The sequence below is a fragment of the Lactuca saligna genome, chromosome 8, assembly GCF_052625555.1.
Source record: "Lactuca saligna cultivar CGN05327 chromosome 8, ASM5262555v1, whole genome shotgun sequence".
NCBI lineage: Eukaryota > Viridiplantae > Streptophyta > Magnoliopsida > Asterales > Asteraceae > Lactuca > Lactuca saligna.
Genome location: NC_136424.1, coordinates 122,295,880 through 122,304,860, shown reverse-complemented (window position 1 = coordinate 122,304,860; position 8,981 = coordinate 122,295,880). Strand labels below are relative to the sequence as shown.

The following is an 8,981-nucleotide window of genomic DNA, read 5'->3' as shown; positions in this document are numbered from 1 at the left end:
TCACGAGATAGATAGAAGAGTTATGCCGACCTACAAAGAAAACCTATGGAGTTCCAGGTTGGAGACCGTGTCCTGTTAAAGGTCTCACCCTGGAAAGGCATGGTATGCTTTGGAAAGCATGGGAAACTTAATCCGAGGTACATTGGACCCTTCGAGATCCTCGCCAGGATCGGTCTGGTAGCCTATTAACTTCGATTACCTCATGAGCTTAGCAACATTCATCCCGTCTTCCACGTGTAAAACCTTAAAAAGTGTCTATCCGATGAAACCCTCGTGATTCCTCTTGATGAGACCGAGATCAACGAGAACTTAAAATTCATGGAGGAGCCAATTGAAATCATGGATCTAGAGATCAAATGCACGAAACAAAGTCGCATCCCGATAGTGAAGGTTCGCTGGAATGCCAAGAAGGGACTGGAATTCACTTGGGAGCGCGAAGAATCGATGAAGCAGAAGTATCCACATCTCTTTCCAAATCCATGATTTGTATCTTAATTCTGAATTTCGGGACGAAATTCCCTCTAATGGGGGGATAATGTGACAACCTGTAATTTATTCTGTTACTAAAACCATTCCCGTCAAATAAAACCGTCGTATTAATTTCGTTCCGTTAACTTTTGCGTTAAATTAATCTAATTTTATCGTGACATTTATTTTGATTTCGTAAATGTCGGAATGTGTTATAATCATTAAAATATTTTCCATATTTGTTTGGAAAATTCTTATTTTCATGTAAATCGTAATTACGGCAAACTTATCGGGTTCGACTAAAAGCACCATCTAACGGTAGTATCGGGTAGAATTCCTCCGGGCCACAAACTCAACCCCTATATAAGGGATTGAGTGACATCATTTTAAGGCTTTTACTCTCTCTCTCTCTCTCTCTCTCTAAAAACTTTGTCTCACTACTCTCTCTCTAAAATCCGAAACTTAGCCAAAATCATCCAAAACAAGCTCCAAATCACTAGGGTAACTTCCCTAAGTCATGAATTCGCATCTTAGACCTTCAAATTCGTGATTATATGAGGAATGGGACCATAAACAAGTGCTTACAGTCTAGGAACCTCCTTAGTCTGTGAACACCTCATATGAGGGTTTTGAAGACTCAAAACCCCTCCAAAACACTTCTAGGGCTTAGATTCGGCCTAAAAACTTGTATGCATGAGCTTAGGACCCCAAAATCGTATCATATGATGTATGGACATGATTTTATGGCCCAAGCATATTCTTGGACCGTAAACCCTCATTCATGGACCATAAACTCATGTTAATGAGTCAAAATGCCCTTAAACACCTTCAAAATGCTTCCATGGGAGTGTAGAAGCTCATAAACCTTCATGTGATGCACCAAATCATCATCAAATGGGATAAAATTGAGTTTATGGCAAAAGAACATTCTTGGACCGTAAACTCACCCCCCTTAGGCCGTAAACACATCCCAAAGTGTGTTAAGGTGCCTTTAACCCCTTGAATAGCTTAGTTTTGGACCTAGAATCACATATGATTGAATTACAACCACCAAAGCCCTAGATTCATGGACAAACATTAGTTTACAGTTGTAAAATAATAAGTTCAAGGTAGTAAACTCCCCAAGAACATCTCCTTAGACCGTAAACTAATTTCCCAAGGCCATTTCAAGTCCCGATCACTTCCTAAGCCATAGGATCGGCCCTAGAACCTTCCTGTGTGCATTGTATGACCATTTGGCATCCAAGAATCCACCACCCATGAGTTTACAGCCGTAAACTCATGGGGATATGGTAAATGGACCATAAATTCCTCCAAGAGTTTACTTTTGAAGAGTAAACTCCATATCTAGGTCCTATTCATCCATAGATGTCACCCGAGTCACTCCGAATACTTGTATTGAAGTGTTTTCACATCTTGGAGTGGATATTCATGTCTAATTAGTGGTTAAAAGTCTAATTAGATACAATTGTATATCATTTCATATTACATAGGAACCTCGCGCGTAATCAAGCCCTAAACCGTCACATAGCATCCAAACTGTCGCGTTTTCTCGTCTGGTGAGTTCATACCCCTACCCATTTTCAATGTTTTCACTGTTTTCAGGGGGGATTACAAGCAAAGTACAAGTGATTCTTGTACTCATAACTGTTTTACATACATTTTGTTTCATATTATATATGCTTTTAACACTGACAGTCGTAATAAACAACCGTTTGAACTTACAGGACACATTATCATGTTATTTGTGAATTACATTATAAATTGTTGTATTTATATTTTTCACAAATGTTTTCCCACATTATAACAGTTAAAAGCATAACATTTGAACATGGTTTTGTCCTCGGTAACACTCCACAGAGATACGCGAGTGGAGGATAGTCATTTGATCTTCAGTATTATTACTTGTAAATTTGTTGATCCTATAATTGGAGAAACGTCCTCGGTGAACACTCCACAGAGATACGTGAGTGGAGGACCACCTCTATAACCAGAATCTCTTAGATAGGGAGCGTGACTTGAGTGTATAGATCTATACGGGGCTGACTACCCGCACCTGGCTGCTAGCTACAGCCGAACCGAAAGGTTCAAGGGTGACGAAAGTCATATAGGGTGATGGACTATTTATTGCCCTAATTAGTCTATTGTACGGTTATGGAACTCGCAATTTGGATAATAGAGATTTACATAATAGTAATAATAGGTTAAATAAACAGTTTACTTGGTATATGTTAGTTTTATAAACGTGTTAAAACTAATACATTTTTCAGAGTACATCTTTTACATTGCATTTTGGGTTGGTGAACTAACACACACACATTACAAGGATAACCAGGTTTTCAGTATACATCTTTCACATTAGGAAAATATGGGACTTTCCTGGGATAACAGTTAAACATAACCAGAACCGTGTAACCTAACAGTTAATCAAACATTACTTTTAAGAAAATATGGGATTTTCTTGGGTTGTAACATTTTAAGAAACAAAAAGGAAAACTCGTACATTTTCACAAAACAAAACCACTTATGAACTCACCAGCTTTATGCTGATTTTTAAAATGCTTGTATTCTCAGGTCCGTATTAGATAGGTACCGGACGATCCATTTTGGCGCAGACAAAGTGCGTAGAAGACACGTCTTACTTTTGTTCATATATACTATGTATCACACTTGTACAACTTACTTTTGAACAAATGTAAACTTTTGTATGTAATGTAATGGTTGTTTACTTTACTTACTATGTGCATTGGATTTGATACTCAACATGGAGTCTGACCCGTAAATGTTTCCGCCTTTGTTTTTTAGGGTGTGACAATTAACAAAAGGGACTTCAACTTCCAGTTCCACTCATGTAGAAAGGGAATGGAACTCATGAAGAAGCAAGTAGCCCAGTGGTATTCTCATCAAAAGGGGATACAAGTCCTCTTCAAAAGCTTCAGAATCAAGTTTTCAGAGCACTGAAAGGTTTATCTCCTCCTTCTGAAGATAAAAGCAGAACTTACAATCCAGAAGTATTAACTAGCCAAAAACGTCAATGGGCAAGCTTTTAGTTGGATGCCCTGGTATGTAAATATGTAATATCTTTCTTTTTTTATTTTTCTTTTTCTCTACTCATATCTTTCAGTCATGAATCTTGAATTCTTGATGATTGTTTATCATTTCCAAATCTTTTAGCATCAAAGGATATTGAAAGAACCTTTTAGGCTATTTGAGAGCATGGTAGTGGTTGGATTGCATCCAAATTGTGACATTCAGGCACTTTAGAGGCAATATTTTGATAGAAGATGATAAACTGATAAACATCACTCTATGTTTACAAGAAACAAAACATCATAAACTGATAAACATCACTGTATTTTTACATTACAGGTTGTCCAGATCATAGAGGATATGGTTGAGAAAGGTTCTGAGATGATGGATGTGAGGAACAAAGATGAGGTTCTTCTAAGGATGAAAGCTGTTGTTGCTAGCAAACAATATGGATAGGAAGATATTTTGTGCCCTCTTATTGCAGATGTACTACTTGTCTGTTCTTTTCTTGTTAAATGGGTATCATTCATTAGGTCAAGTTATAAGGATGACTGATTTTTTTATTTTTATTTATTTATTTATTTATTTTTTGCATTTCAGGCATGCATACAAGTTTACCTACAAAACCCGATGAATTATATTGACAATGTGAGAGTTGAAAAACTTGTAAGGGGAGGTTAACATATCAGTTGGTCCCTAGTTGCAAAAGTTTAACAAATCAGTAAATGAGAGTTTGAGGGTGCAACAACAAACCCTATATAAATTGCCAAAAAGAAAGTTTGTTGCTTCTTATGAACAATAGGGATTTTACCATCAATTGGTCCCCAGTTCTCATCACCTTCATCACTAACTACCTTCTTTCGTGGAACTTCCTCCTTTTTGGCCACTGGTTGTGATCGCCTGTAAACAAACATACATCTTTAAAAGGAATTCAACAAACCCCGGGTGTATCATCATGATCAGAAATTTTAATGCTAAATATATCTTAAAATCTAATATTAGAATAAATTTAAGATTCAAGACACATTTGTGGGCATATCTAAAGTGGATTCAAGTGACTGGTCTAGAAGAATTCCAAATCAGACCATGTGCAAATGCAAGCTCTATGGGAAGCCAATATTCAAACCTATACATACATCCAATTTAAAACTGAAGATGCTTTGACCATTTTGATTACCAAACTAAAACAATGTTATGGAATCTGATTTGGAACCAGATAACAATTTCTTGGATCCAAGAATCTCAGAATTATTTTGACAGTTAGTATTTAGGAAGACTTTTTTCTAGCTGTTATAAAAGGATGCTGCTTAGATTCATGTATCATTATAATTTATCAGAATAATGTAAAATCCTAGCAACAAATGCACATGTAGACAAATTCCTGAGGGGGTATCTTTTAAATTGATTCTTTAATAAAAAATAAAACAAACTACTTGATTGTTTATGGATTTTTACTTTTTTAGGTGCGCAAAGTACTCACACAGATATTCTCGTTCATCAACGTTTAGCTATTCAACAGGTAAATTGCATAAAATATGTTTATATTGTATATCAACTTTTTTTTAATAAAAATGTTGATGATTATATATTTTTTTGGTGGAAGTTTTTTGTTGAGATGTGAGTGTTGCTTGTTTAGTAATGGTGAATATGTGAAGTGAGGATTGGTTGAATTAGAACAATGGTGTTTTTATGCAACTGAGGAAGTAAGAACTTTTATATCTTTATATATTTTTAAAAAATTGATTTTGTAGTAAATAATATTTGATTTATTTATAGTATGCAGGGACCGCATGGGATGAGTTGAAGCATATCAGACAAGCAGTTGGATTCTTGGTTGTACACCAAAAGCCCAAGAAGACTTTGAATGAAATTACCAATGAACTTTGTGCTATAAGCATATTTATGTTAATAGTAATAAATATTTTAATTCCGTTTTTCTCTTTTATTATATTCAATATTGTGCATTTTTATCATTTATGCAGGTGCTTAACATGCAACAACTATACAAAATCAGCACCATGTATTAGGATGACAAATACGGGACCGACAGTGTTTCATCAGAAGTAAGTTACTACTCACATATCAAATATGAATTCCATCTCATAAAACACTTAAATCCTAAGGGCAATTTCATAATTAGGTCATTTCAAATATGAGAGTCATGATGAAAGAGGACTCAAACAATGCAGTCAGCAGCTCATTCTTGTTAGATGACGACTCCAGTTAAATATCTCAAGACTTGAAAAAAATCTTTGCAGGGGCAAAATCATCTAAAATGGGGATATTTATTTGTGTATGATGCAACATACCGTTCTTTGTGGATGACATCTAAAAGTCTATGCCACAAGTAAACATAAGAGAGATTGAACCTCCACCTTTGATACAAGAAAATTCAGGTTTTGTGTTTTTACATCAAAGGGCAGAATGATTGATGTCATAGTATAGAATATCTCTATTCAGACATGTGTATACAGAATTATAGTAAGTTTTTATTTTTTATTTTTTTGGTGTGTTGATACTCTTTTTTTTTGTTGTTTTTTTTATTCCTAGACAATTTGGGTTTTCTATTATTAGTGTCTGGGGTCCAATTTATTTTTTTGGTTTCCTTTGATCCTTTTGGGGTGGGGTTAATAGGGGTAATTTATAGATTTTTTAGATGATGATATGGCAATGTTGCCAAAAGTGTGTTTTAAATGGGAGGGTGGATTAAGGTTTCTTATAATTGCAAATTGTTGGGTTACAATTGTGGTAGTGGTTGATCTGGACACTCATTACACACATGTTAGGTTTCATTCTTTTATACCATATCATATGATGATGATGCTTATATTATCCATTATCCAATCCTACATACAGTTTGAATCTCACCTCATGTATCTATGCAGGAATATCTTGAAAAACATATTGGAGTTAAAACAAGAAGACATGTATTATATCAGGGATATGTGGAAGGGATATCAGCTACTGGGATGCAGTCAAATCATGGGTTTGATGGCCAGGTCAACGCCTGTTGGACACACAGAATTTCTAAAAAAGAAGTAGAAGTGATTGTGAACAATGGTTTGTTGATATCAGTCCTTCATGGGAGGTGTGATCTGATTGCTCAAATATCTCATGAAAAAGGCTTGCACATAGACTTTATCCACTTGCAAAAATGGTAGAGCTTGTAGGAGGTCATCTTGTGAGTCATGAGAGGAGTAAAGAGGTGAATGAAGCTCTACCAGATTTGATCAGAGCATCAGTGTCCAAGATAAGACCATTTGACTGGCCTAATTTATCCCCAAATCCAAACACCTCTACCTCTAGTAAGTATTACTACAGTTAGGCAGGCTATTGCCTTTCAAAAGATAATTAATGAATATGAAGAATAGAATGTTGTTTTTATTCTCAGGCTCAGGCTGTTGGACATCATCATCTGGCACTAGCAGCAGATTAAATTCAGAGACAGACAACACCAATTCTGGGATTGCAGAAACCAATTAAGGTATTATGTAAACAAGAAACAACACTTCAGAATAGTTATACTATACAGATTCATGGAAGAAGAGATATATCCAAACTAAACCTAATTTATGAGATTAACTTTGTAGGGAAAGCAGGGCAGTAGACACTGAATCACTTTGTGTCATTTCGAATGGATCTACAGGATCAAGAAATAATGTCTCGAGCTACAGGGACACAGGTTTGTTTGTTTAGAGTTATAGTGCTAATTTATGTACCTTTTATCTGAAATAATTACAATTTCTTTTAGACACGCATGGGTGACTATCTCAAAGATGTGGCATTCAGTCATATCCAAAAGATTACAGATACAACAGCTAAATCGGGACATGAAGTTGCACTCTATCCTCAAGAAACAAGTTAGAATGTCAATTCACTTCATTTTCACTTTCATTTTGTTATTGATTTTCCTTTATTTTTAATACAAAATATTGTACTTAATTCTGATTGTAGGTTTTTAACAAATGGAGATTCCATATTTGGATGAATGGGTTCAAAAGGAAAAGGATCAATCCATCTCCTTAGGTGGGGTTGTTAAGGATATGGATCAGATTTATGTAGAAAGAAATTAATTGTAGAAAGATTCTTGGTATGCTTAAGTTTTCTTATGGAGCAGATTTATGAAGAAAGAAATTAATTGTTCTTTTTTTGGTTGGAAATGTCGAATCTGATTACAATTTTGATTTAAGGTGTTATTTAATAGCAATGTAGTATTAGGTTATATAGATACAATCATAACCGATAAAAAATTGATTTAGTTAGTTTCTACTTTCTAGTAGTGATAATAGGTTTCCATGATGGCATGAAAGTTGTATTAAGTATTTGCATTCTTATTATATTATACCCCTTACATTTTCCCAAATTACCCCTTCCTCTACAATGTTTTTTTTCTATGTATTTTGTGCATCAGGTAAATTTGATGGAAGAAAGGAATATGAAGCCACTTGATTTCAATCTTGCAGCATTATCAGCAAAACGCAGTAAAGACTTGGAGTTGAATTTGGCTAAGTCATTATTAAATGAGATGAGCCAATGCACAACTACTTATCCATATAATCAGCTGTTTGGAGCATTAGTCTTAAAGAATTATGAAAGGCAAGATGCAACTTTACTTATTTGGAATTTGATGTACATAGTAGATTAGATGAAAATTTATATATTATAAGAAATAGAATTGTATGACATTAAATTTATGCAATGGATTCTATTTTTTGTATTTGATATTTTATTTTCTATTATGAAATATTAAATACAAATTTAATTTGAAAATAAGTAAATCTATAAATAATATTTTTTTTAAACATTTAAAATTATCATATGCAAAAATGTGTGTCATCTTCATTTATGACATGACCATTCTTGATACGCATTGCGTGTCATTAACACGCACGTCGTAAGGTTACGACACGTGAATGCGTGTCGACTTCCTTTATGACAGGGCCTTCCTTGATACGCATTGCGTGTCGTAAACGCAGGTCGTAATTGCGCGTCGTAAATGAGTGTCGTAAATGCGCGTCGTCTCTCTTTATGACAGGGCATTCCTTGATGCACATTTGCACGTCGTCTGAGCCTTTTACGACGTGCAATGAGCATCGTAAAAGGCCGTTTTTCTAGTAGTGAATCCCAATAAGTTTATCAAAAGAAGTTTCCCAGCCAATAAGAACCGAAACTGACAGGGAAGCTACAGTGCTGAGAAGGTGAAGGAGGAACCAAAGAGTGTCTATCAGACCGAAGAAACAAAGAAGCAAGCTAAAGTTGGTGGTGACTAAGGTTTTAATTGTCACTACTATAGAGGCAAAAACCACTTTACTAAAGATTGTATGTTGAGAAAAAGTCTGAAAAGAATGATGAAGATGACGAGGAAGCGAATCTCATACGACGGTTGGAGGAAATTAGGAAGATGAAAGCTGGAAATAATAACACTATGAATGCTCTAACTGTGCAGGGAAAAACTGTTGATGATGAATTTGGTGGTGTTGAAG

The 8,981-nt window shown here is 35.1% G+C and overlaps 1 pseudogene; it reads left to right on the top strand.

Moving 5' to 3' along the window:
• The first annotated feature begins 3,684 nt into the window (after positions 1-3,684).
• LOC145010060 (myosin-17-like) lies at positions 3,685-5,926 on the top strand (annotated as a pseudogene).
• Positions 5,927-8,981: the final 3,055 nt, after the last annotated feature.